Here is a 21,195-nt window from a genome sequence, read left to right on the forward strand (position 1 = left end):
GGAGGAGTTCACCCAAAAAATGACTTATTTTCTATCAATTGCACACCCTATGAAGCCTTGAATCCATGGATTCTTTTTTGTTTTTGTCACATTCCTAAGCTAATAATTTGATTCCCGTCTTCTACCGGCTAATGTATCCGGTAGGAGACACAAAGTAGATTATTTCTGTCTCCTACCGGAAATACACACGGTCATCAAATTATTGTCTTAGGAATGCCACAAAAACAAAAATAAATCCTTGAAATCAAGGCTTCATGGGGTGTGTAATTGATAGAAAATAAATCATTTTTTGGGTGAACTCCTCCTTTAAGTGTGACCTGTAGGTGTAAGCATACCGTCAGATGTTCTGAAGAAGTCCAAAGGGAATGTTTGGTATAATATCCAGTTGTACACAATAAAGTTAGCCACTGTTCTTTAATTTGCTCAAATTAATGACAAATATAGAACAACATGATATTGTATAATGAATAAAAACAATGATGATGCCTCACTGACCACAGAGTCTCCACTTCAGGTCATCTCTCTCTTCAGTCAGGTTGTTGATCCTGGTGTTTAGTTGATTTCTCTCCACCATGTTGGACCTATCTGTATGGAAACAATATTTACAAAATGGGAGTTTGACTATATTAAAACCCCTACGTGTTAAATAATAACATTGTCCAACTAGTAACTACCAATGCTGCTGCAACTAAATCTATTACAACTAATATAATATAGTTTTTGAGGTACATAATGCAAGTGTATTGAAAACAACAAGCACGCACGCACGCACGCACGCACGCACGTACGCACGCACGCACGCACGCACGCACGCACACACAAGCGATTGGAGCAACATCACCTCTCCTTCTCTCCTTTGCCAGACTCTGTGGTTTAACATCTCTTCTTGTAGTTCCTCATGCCCATAAACATCATTCAACCACATTGTCAACACACAGGGGCGGATTAACCCTCCCAGCGTCGTCGCCGCCCTGTGCATGTGCATGCACACTGATTCACCATGTCATTACGTCTATCAGACACTCATGCAGTGTGTGGTCTTGACATCATGAATGATGTCTCAGTCTGGTCACATAAAGTCAGATCCACATTAGAGCCACAGCGTTCCCATGGATCCTGACATTCACATTATTTACTAGTTTATATATCGTTGCTGCCGGAAAAAAAAACTCTTATCTCCATATTCTAACCTTTTGTGTTTTTTCGTAAATTAATGCCCTATAGACGAATTATTTGTTTACTAACATTGAGACGCACAGGTGATTGTTTCACGCTATCAATTCCCAACCTGTTGTTTCGGGGTGCGCTGGTTTCAGCACATCCCAACCCCCTCTTCTGTGTTGGCTAGTGAGGCGCGTCCTAGCGATACCTGATAGAATGGGTTTCATTGCACGCATACTGGTTGCACGCATTCTGGTTCTTATCAGTGTGACGTCGTCTGTTAAGGGGTCTATTGATCATACTAACTACAGCATTACACAAAAGCATCAAAAGTAGCAGATCTATAAGCTCGAAACGCGGCGCGAGCCTGTAGATCTGCTACTTTTGATGCCTTTGAATTTGAATGAAAGAAATAGTTCTGGACATATGAGGTTTTCACCCAACAGAGACAATACGATAAATAATACTGAATGGACAACATACGTGGTTTGATCAAACACTAAAATATTTGACAATAAACCTGAAACCTGCAGAATGTGAATTAAGTACAATACTATCAATGGAATAATGGAATAATAATAATAATAATAATAATAATAATAATAATAATAATAACAATAACAATAACAACAACAACAACAACAACAACAACAACAACAACAACAACAGCAACTACGACATCAACAATTAACTTTATTTGTATACACTCAAATTGCTTGATATTTATGAGATGAGATGAACATGAATAAAGTGTTAAAGGAAGCTAAAATATAAACAGTGATTTGCAAATATAAGAAACTTTCAAATGTAAATAGAATTCTTAAGCATACTCAATCAATTAGAAAGTTAAATGGAAAATAAAAATAAAATAAAAAATGTATACAGTATGGGGAGCAAATGGTGAGAAATAGATGTATATTGTTATGTTATTTTGCATTAATTTAAGAATTTAAGAATAAAGCTTTATTGATCTTCATGAAACATGGTATTACAATGGAACAGATGGTTGTTATTCACACTCTATAGGCTCCCTTTTAACTCAATAATGGAATAATGAATGATGAAAATATGAATATAAATGGTAATATAGTGTCTACAGTGCATATTGGGTAGAACCGCAAGGCAGACAAACCAAAGCAAACACACAAACTACCACATGTAAACACAGCCATCATGTAGCTGTACCAACACGCCAGTTAACTGATATATTGTGAACATGATGTTTTCAGCACACAACTCTTTCACAGATCCAGTAGGTGGCATGCATGCTAGCATTAGAACACGGTATGTCGTTCCATCCTCTGACAGAAGAGGAAGAATGAGACCCATCATAATACTCAACACAGTCTTCTACTGCATTAGGGTAAAGGCCTTTTCCAGGGTCATTGCGTTCACGATCAGGCTCACCAGGCTTCCAGTACCTGAGGAACAGTTCATTCATTACAATACTTTTCACAGGTTTGGTTTTTCACTCTAGGTATTTTGTTTTTTGATAATGACCTCAAATGATATTCTAGATCATTGGTTCTCAATGTGGGGTCCGGGGACCCCTAGTGGTCCTTGGGAGGGTACCAGGGGGTCCCCAGCAAAATGTGTTAATATAGAGTCACACTAATATACAGTATATATATTTTTAAATCGGACATTTTTAACTCAAATCTTTGCTTCTGGGGGTCAAATCATTTTCAGATGGGGCACTTATCTGCTGATCTAACAAGAATCAAATTGTTGACTTAATAATATATGTATATTACAGGCCCATTGGGACGCATGCCATTAGTATTTGGAAGCCAGTCTATGTCAGTTTTATGATGTCTTATTGATTACTTCAGGGATCACAGACAGACAGACAGACAGACACACACAGAGATTTGGATTTAGGGGAATCTGGACAACCATCTTACTGACACGCACGCACGCACGCACGCACGCACGCACGCACGCACACACACACACACACACACACACACACACACACACACACACACACACACACACACACACACACACACACATACTTGCATAATTTATAGAGCACCAAAGTCTGACGTAATTTACACATCCTAGGTTTGTCTACCTGGTTCGCGGTTTTCCACCCCCATTATGAATCCCCATAGACGTATTTAATATTGCGTCAAATAAGAACTGTGTTCCAAAAATAAACAAATGACCCTGGTGGTTTTTACTTATGGATATGAAGCATCACCTGACGGTGAGAAAACGATAATGTTACTTCCGCCGAATTAGTTACATTTTCGCCAGAAACAGACTGTATCAAATATAAGTGACTGACTATCATAAACGATACAGAACCTCCTCCCTGACAATATCGCCGAGACAGTGTTGATTATTTTTAGACCACAATTCTTATATGAGTCGATTCTAAGATGACCCAATGTTATTCTCCATAGCGAAATTACTTTACGAACCTGGGGATGAACGAGTGATGTCAGGATTTCTGTACTCTATAGAGATTAATGTAAAATGAAGATGATCAGTCTTACGTTGGTGTGGTCAGTGGTGTTCCATCTACCCACTGGAAAGATCCCTCTCTGTCTCTGTCGGTCAAACCCAGATGCACTCTCATGTTGAAACTGGCTACAAAGTCCTGGACAGAATAGCTACTGGTTACTGATGTACACACTGTATAATATATGTGTGTCTCCACAAAGAGGAATAGGTTAGCCTACAGCACGCACAAAAAGTACACACACACACGCGCGCACACTCGCACACGCACACGCGCACACACACACACACACACACACACACACACACACACACACACACACACACACACACACACACACACACACACACACACACACACACACACACACACACACTACCTGTTTTTCTTTGCTCTTAATGACAATCAGGTCAGATTGTCTGTCTCTACACCACTGTCTGCTCTGCTGCCAGGTTTTCTTCTCAGTAGAGATGTAATAACAATCTCTGTCAAATTTCTGCCATCCAGGTGTTTCTAACAGCAAAACAATGAAGTTAGCCACTGAAATTAATGACAAATGATTAACTACATGATATAACAATGAAGAAAAACTGTGATGTCTCACTGACCACAGAGCATCCTCTTCAGGCAATCCCTGTCTTCAGTCAGGTGTTCTCTCTCCACCATGTTGGAATAATCTGTATAGAAACAATATTTCCAAATGAGAGATCCACCATTTAAAACACCTACATCTTACAATAAATGCAATACAATGTGTACATAAGTCACCTATAGGAAGTTGCGCCATGACTCAAAGAATCAGATGTTATTATTGTACAACCCTACAGTTCAAGAGTTATCGGCCAAAATACGAAGCATCCTCATAGCGCCACCATGAGTGGGGTGGAGGTTCTTCCTTGGCCTAGGCCTACTATATCGGTAGTGTGCGTGCAAGGTTTCACGTTGATAGAGATTTGCTTCTCAACAACACAAGGATGAGGCGAAAATATTATCCCCCCCAGCCCTTCCGGCCTGGCGGAGATAATACTATTGTCATACCTATGCTGCTGGTATGACATTAAACATCGAAGTAGGATAAAAAATGGTTGCCAGACCTAACATACCTCTAGATGGAACCTCTGAGTGTGTACTTAAGCTTTTGTTATAGTGTTATATGTTATAATGTTATAGCTTCAGCTTTGTGAGATCTCCTGCAGGACTGCCGGAATTGCGGGAAACAATGCAAACAATGGATTAGGATCTATATATATATATGTGTATATATGTGTGTGTGTGTGTATGTATATATATATATATATATATATATATATATATATATATATATATATATATATATATATATAGATATATAGATATATATATATATAGATATACACATATATATATAGATCCTAATCCATTGTTTGCATTGTTTCCCGCAATTCCGGCAGTCCGTATATATATAAACTATTGAATACCAATGGTTTTGGTTTGGACAAAACCAAAACATGTAGCTGGGCCTTGACTGCACCTAATGCAGGCTGGGTCTTAACAAAGGTAGATTTTGGCCAGCTTACTTGCAGATATATGTAGTCTATGTAAAACCTTAAACTATAACATCCCAGGTCTATCATTGTAATAAAATATTGTTTTGAAACTTGACTCACAGAGATAGAGTGGGACAGCAATGTTGAGGAGAGCTAGAACAGCACAAAGCAATCCAACACCGACTCCAACCCGCCTGTACCGTCTTATGTCTGGTGGAGGACACACACACACACGCACGCACGCACGCACGCACGCACGCACACACACACACACACACACACACACACACACACACACACACACACACACACACACACACACACACTCAGTTAAATTCTTTGAATCTCCTGTTTAAAAAGTAAAAGAACAACATAAGCAACAAAACATTGAGATTTGTATTTTTAGTGACATCTCTTACCAGTGTGCAGTATCTTCTGTAGATCTTTCTCCTTCTTGGTCTTGATCTGAAGATCTTCATAGGTTGCATCATCTATGTTTTGGAGATCAAGGTGTTCCTCTTCATCCATTTCTACTGCAGTTCTTCCTGCTGTTGTCTCATTCTATTTTTATATGATCTTCCACTTGTTCAATGTTGTCAGAATGCTCAGTCACACCCATTGATTGTCCTAAACGTAGACAGCACTGTTACATGTGTATCACATATGACAGCTCACATGCTGTGCACCAATATAAATAATCCCCTCCTCTCTCTCTCTCTCTCTCTCTCTCTCTCTCTCTCTCTCTCTCGCGCGCATGCTCTCGCGCGCACGCACACGCACACGCACACACACACACACACACACACACACACACACACACACACACACACACACACACACACACACACACACAACCACAACATCACCTCTCCTCTGCTAGGCGTGTTGTGTAACACCTTTTATCTTTTATTATATGAAGAAGTTAGTTTAGTTTCTAGTGCGTAAATATCAACCATACTGCGTATAGGCTGTGTTGACAAATACAATTATTTGATTATAATCAGTTTTTTTGTGGTCATTAATGAAGTCATTATGATTTTCTCTGCATAATTGTAAACATGGAAAAAATTAAGAATATCTCATAGGTTGACACCTTTAAAGGGACTACACCATGAATAAAAAAAAATAGAGGAATATTGTTTATGTCCCTCAAACGTTTTTCAAAAGGTTTGAGCCTAAATCAAGCCTCAGATATACTCATTCCAACTAACTTCTCTCTGGCTTATAAAGCACTTTCACCTGCAATACCACATTGTCCTTTTTGGCAGGGGGCGCTATTTACCCAGTTTGTATGCATGTTATCTCCTGGTTCTGGGCGGAAAAAGTAAAAAAATAAATTAAGAAAAATAAAAAAATAAAAACGTTTTTTTTTATTTTTTTGGTTGGAACTGAAAAACGGGAGGGACCAAATCAGTTTGGCTTGTTTTGAGACCAATTTACAGAAAACCCCAGTTTTGCTGTGAAAGTCTGAGTGTTCAAACTGGGGTATTTTTGGGGATAGAAGAGAGTTAGGGGAGACCAAAAACACTCAAAAAAGAAGAAAAAGTTCAAATTCATGGTGTAGTAAATATAAAAAAGGATTCAGGTGCACCATCTGAAAAAAATCTTGAATCCTTTCTTTTCTGTTCCCACATTCAAGCCGAAGGTTCGAAGACAGTTTGAGCGTACAAGACATAAGTGTTCAAATTGGCCAACTGAAACAAGCAGCTCCAGGGCCTCCAAGACATCAATCACTTCAGCACTTAACCAGATGTCTCATCTAGCGAAGATCAAATGCACAGCAGCCTCTCTGCAGGACCCTATGAAGGATGCCTTCAGCTGTCTCATTGTGAAGGTATGTATAAGATATGTAACAGAAGGTAAATTTACTTGTATAGTACAAAACATACAGTAGACTTCAGTTAATTTTCTTTATGATTACAGTTATCATTAAATGTTTTCTGCATCGATGTATTCTTTGTTTTAAACCTTGCGGCTACAATGGAAGTGCCCATGTTTGCCACATGCTGCAATTCACTGGTTGGATGCCAAACATGTGTGCGGCAGTCGCTGTTAACTGCAGACAAGTGTGTGTGAAGTGTGAGGAAGATGATTTTGACTCCAATGTACACCAGGTTAAGGGTCTTGATGATGTGTTATCTGTCCTCAGGAACATACGAACGGAGTAACTTGTTCCAGTAAGTTACAACAACCACATACAGTAGTGTTAGTTTGGACTGACAAACCGCAGCCTCTGTAACTGTCCAGGAACAACTACCCGTGGTCTGCACTTAATTTTTTGCCGCATGCGCTAGCGCGGCTCTATAAACAGCACTAGTCCTAGTCGACACCCGAGTGACAAAGTGTCGACACCCGAGTGACATTTAGTGACACCTAAGTGTCATTGGCTGTCCTGGCTGTCCTTCACACTTCACGCCAATGGGGAGACGGTACTTTGAAGCACCCGCCTCTCCTCCTTTGACACCTATTTGTCATTGGCTGTCCTGCCTGTCCTTCACACTTCCCCCCCTTTAAGCCAATGGGGAGACGGCGCTTTGCAGCACCCGGAGACGGCGCTTTGCAGCACCCGCCTCTCCTTCTTTGCAGCAGAGAGAGAGAAAGGGAGGGTTAGCCTAAATGCTAGCGTGCTTCATTAGACCTAGTTTGGCTATTAAGTTATTATTTGGCCATGTTCACACTGACTTCAATCTTAGCTATTGTTGGGAAGACCCGTGTGATGTTGCCACCACTTATATAAAAAACATTAGAGCGTTAATCTGCGACGCTAAATGTTGCCAGGTTTGGCGAGAGAAACAAGTAATCCAAAAAACAAGTAATCAGGTCTATGAAAAGATGGGGGCCAAAAAAGCCTGCCGCATGCGGCTTTATTATTACTTTGGTCATTCTTGTTTTTCTTTCTTCTTTTCCCCCAATTATATTAATCACATTAGCTTTACTGTTTTTGGATCAGAACAGTAGCTGGTAGCTATATTGTCTATATCTTATTTTGTACTGCAACAGCACTAACAGGCAGAAGGTCTCCTGACAGCGAACAGCCTTTCCCTGAGGATTCTACCAAGGGGCGGGGGTGCGGGTGGGGAGAGAGCCTGGCGAGAGCAGTCAGAGCACAGAAGTCATGGCACAGACAGCTGTAGAGGAATATCTTGATGGAGTTTCAATGTTATCCCAGAAATAATAGCTAATAAAGATTTGCAATTTATAAGGAATTGTAAATATGGCAACTCATTTAGATGCAGGCCTACAGTTTCCCATGGACTATAGCCGTTTCACTCATGATACAATTTCTCTTCTTGTTCTTTCATAAGGTTTCAGTCATTCAGTCTGACTTCACTGTAGCCTACAGTAGCCTTTTCATAAATTATATTTGTACTTAGGCTGTCGTGAAAGTTTATAATATTTCAAATACAAAAGTAGTAGTAGTAGTTGTGAATTAGCAAACTGGACATGTAGACGGAATGTTTCCTTTATCCTTTGAGTCGTCATATACGGGTGATCTGCCGTAAGTTTGTCCTCCATAGGGGCCGTGGAGGAAGGAGACGGGACCACCCAGAGAGATTTGCCAGTGCTGTGTGTGCACCAACCGCAGCGGCAGAGTCATGGACTCCGCCCCGTCTGTACGTTTTTTGGCCTACGTAGCGTGTCTATGCCACGACACCAGCTTAAATATCCATTGTACCTGTGATCTGCCCAGTCTTTCTGTCCTCCATAGGGGCTGTGGGGGTGTGTGAAGTCTCCTACCTGCTGTGCTTCTCAGCCCATCATTGCCATTATCGCGGCTTGTTTTATTGTTTGTTAGGTTATGCTTTAGATTTAGTTTAGTTATTTGTATTTGTATTTTATTGGGCGTTTAGAGGCCGCTGTAAAAGGGTTTTTAATATTTTAAACTTCCACTTTTGCCTTGCTTCAGTTTTAACCAATGCTCTCTATTGTCCTACGAGCCTGTGCATGCCTGTATTGTATTTTAGCCTATTTTGTGTAAGTTTTAGATTGTCTTGAGACTCTTGACACGCTGCACTTTAACTAGCCTGTGTCAGGGCAAGGGCCACGTATGTACATACTGTACCATGTGTGTGTGTGTGTGTGTGTGTGTGTGTGTGTATGTATTTATGTATGTGCGCACGCACGTGCGTACGCATGCATATATATATAGATATATATATGTATGTATGTATGTATGTATGTATGTATGTATGTATGTATGTATGTATGTATGTATGTATGTATGTATGTATGTATGTATGTATGTATGTATGTATGTATGTATGTATGTATGTATGTATGTATATATTTATGCACATATGTACATACATAGTACACAGGACCACAATGGGAACAAGCCCCCAGGGCTTTTTGTGTTACCCTTTAGCAGTAGCTTGTAAAATTTTACTGTCGTACTGTTTTCACCATGTTACTAAAGTCATCATCAATAAATAACATATGTATGTTTTATAATGGAAGTCATTAGGGATGTGATCGGGCTGAAAACAAATACAATAAAAGGAGAGATCACACCAATTTGACACAAGCAAAATGTAAAACAAATTGGAGTCATATGTCATAGATCAGGGGTTCTCCAACTGTGGATAGGGACCCCCAGGTGGGGTAAACAGATGCCAGCTGCTACGCTCACGCACTTTATTTTTCGAAATCTCATGTACATAAATCTTTTCTCTTTTTACCCCCCTTCTTTTTCCTTCTCCAATGAATTATTTCTCTCCTGTGACTCATAAAAATATAGATATGCAGTTATCTGTTTTTTTCCTTCTTGTTCTTCCTCCAGTGAATTATTTCTCTCCTGTGACTTAGTATTTCAAAGACCTAAATGTTTGTGTGCAAAAGCACTTGTTCTCTCTTCTTTCTCTTTTCTGGAAACAACTACATGTAAAACGATGGAGCTGGTTGCAAAAAAACTAATTTCACCCACTGTTTTACACCTTTAAACCTGTGATGATTTTTACCTTTTTATGCCTCTAAAATGACGAAAAATGATATAATTGTAAGACCATTACTGCGTCAAATTTAATGAACAAACTATACTATAAAAAATATTAAAACATTGGCCACATATCAAATAGGAGAGGTAAACAAAATGAAAATAGCTGATCTTGTAGCTCTCAATGTGAGGCATTGTGAGCTTGTAGATCGACTATTTTCACAATATTTATCTGTGAAACCGAGTCAAACTAATGCCTCAACTCTTACAATTCAAAGTGCTTGTCAGGGCGGGGTGGGTAGGGGGGGGCGGGGGGGTGGTCCCAGTTCAAATATGATTATTTTAGTGTATTTATTTTTTGTTTAGTTTTAGTTTAGCTATTTGCACATAATTAAAAACACATGAGAAAAGGGGCGGATAAGACAAATGCTTAAAAGTAGTAGGTAACAGTAACAGAACAATAAGAAAGATAAATGTGCCGGAGAGGTTAAAACACACAAACAGGCTTATCAGGTGGCTTTATAGGAAAGATAAACAATGACAGGAGAATACATTAGTACTAATGCATGGAGACAAAAAAATGATGAAGTCTTGAACGAATATAGGTCAGGAATATGTGTACATGTTATAAATATAATAATGATCCATAAAGATATATCACATTATTACAATCATTATTATTATTTAATTTGGGGGGGGGGGGTCACGGACTGTAAAGCTGCAAAGTACATTATTGTCCCCGCTAGGCCGCAAGGCATGTGAGAGAGTATGTTTTGCTCCCTGTCCGTGTGTCCGTGTGTCCGTCTGTCCGTCCGTCCGCCTGTCCGTCCGTCCGTCCGTGTGTCCACCCGTCCGTCCGTCCGTCTGACCTTCTGTTTGCGAGCAGCTAATCTCCGCCACCGTTGGCCCAGTCGCTGTGAAACTGCTCACAAACACTCCCTGGATGCCACAGCAGAACCTCTGCCCACATTTTTCTGATCAGCCTGTCATAGCGCCACCATGAGGCCGACTTTTCCAAATCATTTTTTGATATTACTCCGACAGATTTTGTCCGAAAAAAACACGCAAATCGGTACACAGTATCTCTATAGTCATGTGATCAACACGGATCTGTCCGATTTTCCATATTCCATCCTCATTGGCTAAGATTGGCTTCCAAAGTTTGCAGGATTGGTTTGTATTGAACAAAATACCTCAAATCATGAACGCAGCTTGCGATTTTCGTGAAATTTTTCACGTAGATTCCCACTTGGCCCAGGAAGAAATGCCACTTAAAAACTTTCAAATCAGACTCATGGTGGCGCTATAACAGGCCGATTCACGTTTTCACCTATAACTGCACCGATCTGTGTGAAACTTTGCACGCACACTCCCTATAGGCCAAGGAAAAACCTTTGCCCTGCATGTTTCTGCCTTTTACAGCGCCACCAGGAGGCTGACTTTTGTAAAAACACATTTTTTGCTCTTACTCCTTCAGATTATGTCCAAAATTCACGCAAATCGGTACACAGTATCTCTATAGTCATGTGATCAAGATGGATGTGTCCAGAATTTCATATTCCATCCTAATTGGCTAACATTGGCTTCCAAGGTTTGCAGGATAGGTCCGTTTTGAACAAAATGCCACAAATCATGAACGCAGTGTGCGATTTCCGTGACATTTTGCACGCACATTCTCACTAGGAAGAAATGCGAGGAAGAAATGCCAACAACAACAACAACAACAACAACAACAAGAATAATAAGAATGACATCAACAATCAATGACAACAATCATTATTTGTATAGCATACACTCAAATTGATTGATATTGAAGAGATGAGATGAACTGGAAACAAAAAAGATAAACAATTATTTGTTTAATAATAAGAAATGCTTCAAATGAAAGCACATACTCAATCAGTAAGAAGGTTAAATGGAAAATAGAATTTAAAAAAGGATACGGCGTGGGGAGAAAAATGCTGAGAGATGGATGTATAATATCTTCTTCTGAATTAATTTAAGAATAAAGCTTTATTAATATTCATGACACATGGTATTAAATGGTGGATGTTAGTTTAATGTTATGTGTCACATTCTATAGACTCCCCTTTAACTAAATAATGAAATAAGAATATAAATTGTAATGTCTGCAATGCATATTGGGTAGAACTGCAAGGCAGACAAACCAAAGCAAACACACAAACTACCACATGTAAACACAGCCATCATGTAGCTGTACCAACACACCACCTAACGGATACATTGTGAACATGATGGTTTCAGCACACAACTCTTTCACAGATCCAGTTTTTCAAACTGGTAGAACAAGGTGCGTCATTCCATCCTCTGGTAGGAGAGGAAGAATGAGACCCATCATAATACTCAACACAGTCTTCTTCTGAATTAGTGGTGGGTTGTTTGTTTCCAGGCTGACCAGGGTGCCAGTACCTGTAGAAGTAGGAACATTTAGTTAATTATAATACCTTAAGGATGGTTTTTCTCTCTAAATATTTTGTTTTTTCATCATGACCTCAAATGATATTCTAGATATTAGATGCAAATTAACTGGATAGTAAAGTAGACAATGTGTTAGTGACAGTGTAGTATTAAATCAATAAAATCATTAATCAATAGTTGGTTCACCTTATCGATTGATCATTACATTACATTACAGTCATTAAGCAGACGCTTTTATCCAAAGCGACTTACAATAAGTGTATTCAACATAGGTAGGGAACGAAACTACTAATCACCAGAAGTGCATTTTCTGCAAAAAGAAGCAACCAAGAGTATACCTAGCGCTAAGGTAAAAGTGCAATATATCAGCTACCTACTTTCTTAAACAGATGAGACAAAATAGCAAAATCAAATGAGTAAGAGCTAAAACAAATAAGTGTATCGACTAAACAAGATCCAATAAAACAATACAACAATAAAACAAGAGTTCGTACAACTAGTTAACAACAAGTAGGCCAGGCATAGAGGAAGGGTACGGTGGGTAGTTTTCAGTTTTGGCATGAAAATAGTTCACACAGATGTGCATATTTTATAGAGATGAAGGTAAAATGAAGATGTTCAGTCTTACGTTGGTGTGGTCAGTGGTGTTCCATCCACCCACTGGAAAGACCCTTCTCTGTCTCTGTCAGTCAAACCCAGCCACACTCTCTTGTTGAAAGTGGCAACAAAGTCCTGGACAAAAAAGCTGATGGTTACTGATGTACAAACTGTATAATAGATGGTTATACAGCATGCACAAAAAGTACACACACACACACACACACACACACACACACACACACACACACACACACACACACACACACACACACACACACACACACACACACACACACACACACACACACACACACACACACACACCTCTTTTCTTTTGCTCTTTATGACCATCAGGTCTGCTTGTCTGTCTCTACACCACTGTCTGCTCTCCTCCCAGGTTTTCTTCTCAGTAGAGATGTAATAACAACCTCTGTCAAATATCTGCCATCCAGGTGATTCTAACAACGAAACAATGAAGACATTGAAATTATTGACAAATAATGAACAATAAATAATAAATAATAAAACAGTGATGTCTCACTGACCACAGAGCCTCATCTTCAGGAAATCCCTCTCTTCAGTCAGCTTGTTGATCCTGACATGTAACTGGTCTCGTTCTTTAGTCAGGTTGTTGTTGCTGGCCAGTAATTGGTCTCGTTCTTCAGTCAGGTTGCCGTTGCTGTCCAGTACTTGGTCTCTCTCTCTGGTCAGGTTGGCAAGTACTTGGTTGTAACTGCTCATCAGTTGTTCTCTCTCCACCATGTTGGACTGGTCTGTATGGAAAAATATAAATAATGGAAAAACACAATGTCAAACACTTGCATTCGAAAAATAACTAGAAAGTGTGCTCCTCTGAGCGTAGATCTTTGCCGGGTCTAGTTGCCTACCCAGGGCTACGTCAGTCATGGGGTGCAGCCGTCAGGGCACAAGGAGAGTTTGGTGGTTTTGGAGGTGCCCTCTATGGAGGCTCCTCAACATTATTTTTTTTAAATAAAATAAGCCCTGCCCACAAATTAGAGAAGGCAATTACAGGCATACGGTATGATGCATTAAAACCCTGTGTGTCATTGTGACATGACTCACAAGACCATTGGGCTTCATACACTAAGCTGTTCATAAATGATTACCACTGGGTTCTGGGGACTTGACCTGTGTCCCTTTTATGCCCATATAGAGATATCTGTATATGTCAGTCCTTTTCCCCTTTTATGCCCATATATGGAGATATCTGTCAGTCCTTTTCCCTTTTATGCCCATATACTGATGTCATCAGTATGCCCATACATCTATATTGGAATGCCCATATAAGGGCATATTGGTTGGATCGGCGGTTCTGGACAATTGGATATCCGAACTACTCTACGGTGGTCACCGTAACTCCCTCGAATCCTTGCCACTGAGCGCGTGCAGAGTTTAAAGTGGGTCGGTCCCATACTGTACGTAATGCACATGACCATATATGGTCATAGCGGTTGGATCTGTGGCTCTGGACTACCGGATCTCTGTCAGTCCTTAAAGGCATTGTAGGGAGTTCAGACATAATCAAAGAAAAAAACTGTTGTCAAACACCGCCCCTCCAGCAGTTCTTTTCCCCGACCACCAGGGGGTGACGCAGGGCGGACTTTTTAAATGAGTCATGCCCAAAATAGGTTGCCTTATGCGGATACAATTCGCGGAAATGCCCGACCCTACGGTTCTCTGAATTTATATTTTTAAATAGGCTCTTTCATGATAAATTGACCACATATATGAAGCTAAACAACTAAATTCTATCCAAACGATTTTTTAAAAGTAAATTATGTGCCTCAAAAAAGAAGTTTGAGAGTGTTTTAAAACCGAAAGTAAAAAGTTGATACGGGCACGGACGCGCACGGACACGCACATGCGTGCGTTAATTTACGACCCGGACATAAACAACATGAACATAAACAGAAGGGAAAATACGGATTTCAGACAGAGGACTGTGTTTCAATGAAGGAAAACACCCCAGCATCATTATATAGTGGCTGATAGAGGGGAGAAAATGCAAAAAATATATATATGCATATTTTTTAAATTTAGGCTTAATGTTCCCTACAATGCCTTTAACAAAACCAAAGCATGTGGCTAAGAAGCTCTGGGCCTTGACTGCACCTAATGCAGGATGGGCCTAAACATGGTAGATTCTGTCCAGCTTACATGATGATTACATAGATGTAATCTATGTAAAACCTTAACCCTTCCATTGTGTTAGGGTAATTTTTGACCCATTTTCAAGTTTAAATAGGTAAAACGTATACCCTTTACATTTATTTATTGGAACAAGGCTTCATGATATCCTCAGAGACAGCTATTTTAACGGAGCAAAATTAATTACCACCACTTTTGTTAGTTCTGATGGTCTTAAAAAGAAAAGTGACACTTGTGGTGTTAGCGGGTCAAATTTGACCCGGCAGAGAAGTGTGGCTCTATTCCCCCCAAATTGTCAATATTCAATGTTTACATGTTTGAAAGTGAGAGAGACTTGGCCTCAATTAGCATTTGATATCAGGATTAAAATAAAGTTTGAGTTCATGAAAAATAAATTACCTTTTACCTTCTATGGAATACGGGTACATTTTGACCCGCTAACACCACAGGTGTCACTATTTTTTAATAATATTAACATTTGTTTAAAGTTCAAAAACTAAAACAAAAGTATATATATATATATATATATTTTTTTTTTTTTTTTTTGGAAGTGTGTTCTAATTATTATTCTTAATTATTCTATCATAGCTAGATAATATCATTATCCATTGTCTTCATTATAGGAAATGTAATGTAGAAAAAGTGTTTATATGGATAGAATGCATTACAAGTCAGCTATGAGGTGGGAGAAAAAAATAAATGAAAATAATTATTCTTTGAGTATTTTGGGCAGAGTTCAATCACGGGTCAACCCGCTAACACCACAAGTGGTGCAATGCAAGGGTTAAACAGCAGTTAAAGCATAATATATTTAATGAGGTATCATAATGCTAGTGTATTGAAAACAACACATGTTGGATCATCATAGATGTATAAAAGATTGTAATGAATTTTTAAATTTGACTTACAGAGATAGAGTGGGACAGCAATGCTGAGTAAAGCTAGAACAGCACAAAGCAATCCAACACCGACTCCAACCCACTTGTACCGTCTTAAGTCTGGAGGACACACACACACACGCACGCACGCACGCACGCACGCACGCACGCACGCGCACACACACACACACACACACACACACACACACACACACACACACACACACACACACACACACACACACACACACACACACACACACACACACACACCCATTGAGAAGGTTAGTTAAAATCAGATCAGTTAAAATAAGTGTACAAATATTTGTTTTGTGATTCTTTGTTTTAGTAACATCTCTTACCAGACAGCTGTATCTTCTGTGGATCTTTCTCCTGAGCTGTAGTCGTGGTCTCAGTAGCCTCATAGATTACATTGTCTACCTCTAGGAATTCAATGTTTTCAGAATGCTCAGCCACAGCCATGTCTACCTTTTTGATTATGTCTTCACTAAGCTAAATGTAGACAGCACTGTTACATTTACATCACATATGACAAATCATACTCTCTCTCTCTCTCTCTCTCTCTCTCTCTCTCTCTCTCTCTCTCTCTCTCTCTCTCTCTCTCTCTCTCTCTCACACACACACACACACACACACACACACACACACACACACACACACACACACACACACACACACACACACACACACACGCACACACACACACACACACACACACAAAATCTCCTCTGCTAGGCTTTGTTGTGTAACATCTTTTAGAAGAAGTTAGTTTAGTTTCTCATGTGTAAATATCAACCACAATGCGTAGTCTGTGTTGACAGAAGTTAGAAGTGACCACAGTTTCCCTGTCGCTTCATGATCTCTTTAATGTGATCTCACACACACACACACACACACACACACACACACACACACACACACACACACACACACACACACACACACACACACACACACACACACACACACACACACACACAGTCCATTATACAAATAAAAATAAACCAGAAAGGTTAAATAAAAGTTAAATAATAAAGTGGATGGTCATTGGTGCCTCATCTTCTGAGGTCAGCCAAATGCCACCTGTTCATTGACTTCCATAAAGTTCTAAAAGTTTTAATATTAAAGTATAAAACATTTCAAAAAGCTTCCCTTGACCTTCCCTGGATCATAACACACTGCTATGGAAAGTTTCAGCCCAATCCCACCAGGGGTGTGGAAGTAATTAAGAGACACATAGACAACTTTATTATATACTCTAGATCCATGGTTCTCAAAGTGGGGTCCAGGGACCCCCAGGGGTACTTGAGGGGGTTCCAGGGGGTACCCAGATAAAGGATGGACAGGAACCAAATGGACCCTTAGGGTCTGTAACTCTGAGAGTTAAATTAACATTGATTTTACAATATGAATTGGGGTCCCAGAGGTATAAATGCCATGACATGGGGGTCCGTAGCCTCTAATGCATGTCAAACTGGGGGTCCTTGAAATTAAATGGTTGAGAATCACTGCAAGAGAGCTGTAAAAATCTTCTCTTATTGGGGTCCCTGGCATATCTTTTCAAATGGGGGTCCGTGGGGTAATAAGTGTCAATTTAGGGGTCCTTGACATGAAAAAGTTTGAGAACCACTGCTCTAGATCAGGCTCTATGTTTTAGCTGAAGCAGGGACAACATTGCATATAATTGTTTTGTATATGGTCTCTGTCAGGTGGAAACCTCATATGTCCAAAACTGTTACTTTCCAAGATTCAAATTCAAAAGTAGCAGATCTACAAGCTCAAAACGCATCGCTTCGTGACGCTTTTTCGAGCTTGTGAATCTGCTACTTTTGATGCTTTTGTGTGACGCTGTAGTATGATCAAGCAGGGCGTTAATTAGCGCTAACAGAAAAAAAGTTAAAATATGGAGTTATGCTCGACAGCAACGATATTGGTCTCTCCATCGTCTGATTTGTATTTTTATTTTATTGAGTTTATTGTTTTAATGAGAAAGCCTTCCTGTCATGGTCACGGCCTCAGCCCCTCCCCGTTTGTCCCTGATTTGCCTCAGCCCCTCCCATGTCCTGCTCACTCCCTCCCCTCAGCCAATCACCTCTCCTCTCTCCCTGTGGTCTAGAAGAATCAGATTGACCTGAGTGCCGTCACCTGTGAGGACCAGCTGAGCCTGGTTGGGAGATGAGCTCCAGAGACTATTAATAAGACCTTGAGTTTGATCAGTGCTGGATCATAAGTTGTTGAGACATCTCTCTGTTGGTTGTTTGAGTTTATGTTAGTTTGTTGTATGTAATTAATGTAGTACGTTGGGTTTTGTGTGCTTGTTATTGTTTGTGTGAACAGTGTATGTTTTTGTAAGTTGTGTCTCGTAAAGTCTCTTGTCAACTGCGTATAGGCTACAGTACGTTGTCTCTTGGGTTTGGTGTGAGTTCTGCGTTTGTTGGGTCAACCCTTCCTTTGTGACTTTTCCACTCTGTCACACAAAATACACAAAATGTATTGTGCAAGTTCAGTGACCCTGACTTGTAAACTGAAATCTGCACATCATATTTGTAGCTAATATATAAAGTATGCAAACTTTTTGCTTGACTGCAGGGTCCATCTCTTTGGGCTCTAAGTTGCTACTGTCCTCCACTAATGAACAGACACTTTTCTTCATTTTCTTTTAATTCAGTTTAAGTTAGATTTATGTTTTGCATATGTGTGGGGGTGGTTGGGCAATTAGATTAGGTAACCTGCCCTTCTAAAAGTCTGCACACGGGCCTGTGTGGAAACACATCCTTCTCTTTTTAAAGCAGCCATGTCTCTTACACCATCAGTACACAGCAGTGCAACACATCTTACACAGGGTGCCATGTCATCAACACACAGAGCAATGGATGTGTTCAACAACAGAATAGTTTTTAGTTTATTAACATACTCATCATCCCCAAACATTGTTTTATACGTACTGTATAACATTGGTTCTCAAAGTGGGGTCTGGGGATCCCCAGGGGTCCTTGAGGGGGTTGTCGAGCAGAAACCTCTTATCTACATCTTTTTGTGTTTTTTTCGTAAATTAATGTCCTACTTGATCATACTACAGCGTCACACAAAAGCATCAAAAGTAGCAGATCTACAAGCTTGAGCTTGTGCTGTAGATCTATTTTTGAATTTGAATCCTGACATGTAACAGTTTTGGACATGAGTTTCCACCCGAAAAGAGACGATAGGCCTATAACTCTATGGACAACATAACATTTTTACCAGGTGCTCGAAGAGCGCCGGGTTTAAGAACAGACTGACTAGTCAGCACTTTCTCGACACTTTTTCATCATTGGCTGTCCTTTAAGCCAATGGGGAGACTTCCCCCGAGGCTTCCCCATACTCTGAACGAGGCCGTCCTCCCATGCTATGGGATCATAAGCCCCGCCATCCCCTGTCTCTCTTCTCCTCCTCTCTCATTTTCACGCAGCTGGCTGGGGCTGACGAGCGTGTATCATTGGCCAGCTGTCAGTGCACCTTCATGTCGCTCGTTAATTCATTTGCTCCAGGTGTGTAAGCTCAGAGGCTCATTTAAGTGGGCATTGGGCAACAGTCTAACCTCCGCGACCGTTTTGGTTGACTATGTTTGCTTGCTACAGACCATGCTAAAGAGTGCTAGTAAGTGCTAACAACAAATGAATGCTAACACACACACACACACACACACACACACACCAGTGGCGTTCCCAGAAATTACATTTAGGGCAGGCGAGATTTTTTTCTCTACCTAACGCCCCCCCGGGGGGAAATGTCGGGGGAAACAAGTTAACAACAACGCTACACTGACTACAAAACTGAAAAACATTAATAAAAAAAGATATGCAAGTATAATCAATCAATCAATTATTCAGCGGTGGTCTCTTCATGTTGTAGTTTAATGGCTCAAGCTGCTCTCAGACTCAGAGCCCCTTTTATGCCAGGTGAGTACAGGTGATGGCCCAGACCCCCACACCTGGCACTCCTGGCACCCCATGAAGATAAAGGCACACATTTGCATCACTATAGGCGGCGTCGCTCTGCTGAATGGATACGGTAGTGATTGGCTGCCTGCCCGCGTGAATGGACGAGGAGGTCCGACGGCCACTATCCTCTTTGGATTTTTTTCACTGCCTGTTTTTCAGTCTTTTACTTTATTTTCTAGGGGAGGCTAGATTTTAGTTGGGCAGGCGGCCGCCTGCACTGCCTATATGGTGGGTACGCCACTGACACACACACACACACACACACACACGCTCACAGAGAGAAGCACCAATATGACTTGTCATTTCTTGTTTGTACACTGTTTGATCAAACTAAAATATCTGACAATAAACCTGAAACATGCAGAATGTGAATAAAGAACTGTACATTATTATCTATGGAATTACATACTGGGAACAGATGGAGGGTGAAATAAGTGAAATAATGATGGCAATAACAATAATAATAATAAATATAGCTGCAAGCAGCAATGAGCGGTTTCGAGAATAATGGCAGACTGGCAGACAGACAGACAGACAGTGACAGAGTGACAGAGTGGCAGACTGGCAGACTGGCAGACTGTGACAGAGTGGCAGACTGGCAGACTGGCAGACTGTGACAGACTGTGGCAGACTGGCAGACTGGCAGACAGACAGACTGTGACAGAGTGGCAGACTGGCAGACTGTGACAGAGTGGCAGACTGGCAGATTGGCAGACTGTGACAGAGTGGCAGACTGGCAGACTGTGACAGACTGGCAGACTGGCAGAGTGGCAGACTAGCAGACTGTGACAGAGTGGCAGACTGGCAGACTGGCAGACTGGCAGACTGTGACAGAGTGGCAGACTGGCAGACAGACAGACTGTGACAGAGTGGCAGACTGGCAGACAGACAGACTGTGACAGAGTGGCAGACTGGCAGACAGACAGACAGACAGTGACAGAGTGGCAGACTGGCAGACTGTGACAGAGTGGCAGACTGGCAGACAGACAGACTGTGGCAGACTGGCAGACAAACAGAC

Source organism: Gymnoscopelus microlampas, assembly GCF_963454915.1.
Source record: "Gymnoscopelus microlampas genome assembly, chromosome: 19".
In the NCBI taxonomy this organism is placed as follows: Eukaryota; Metazoa; Chordata; class Actinopteri; order Myctophiformes; family Myctophidae; genus Gymnoscopelus; species Gymnoscopelus microlampas.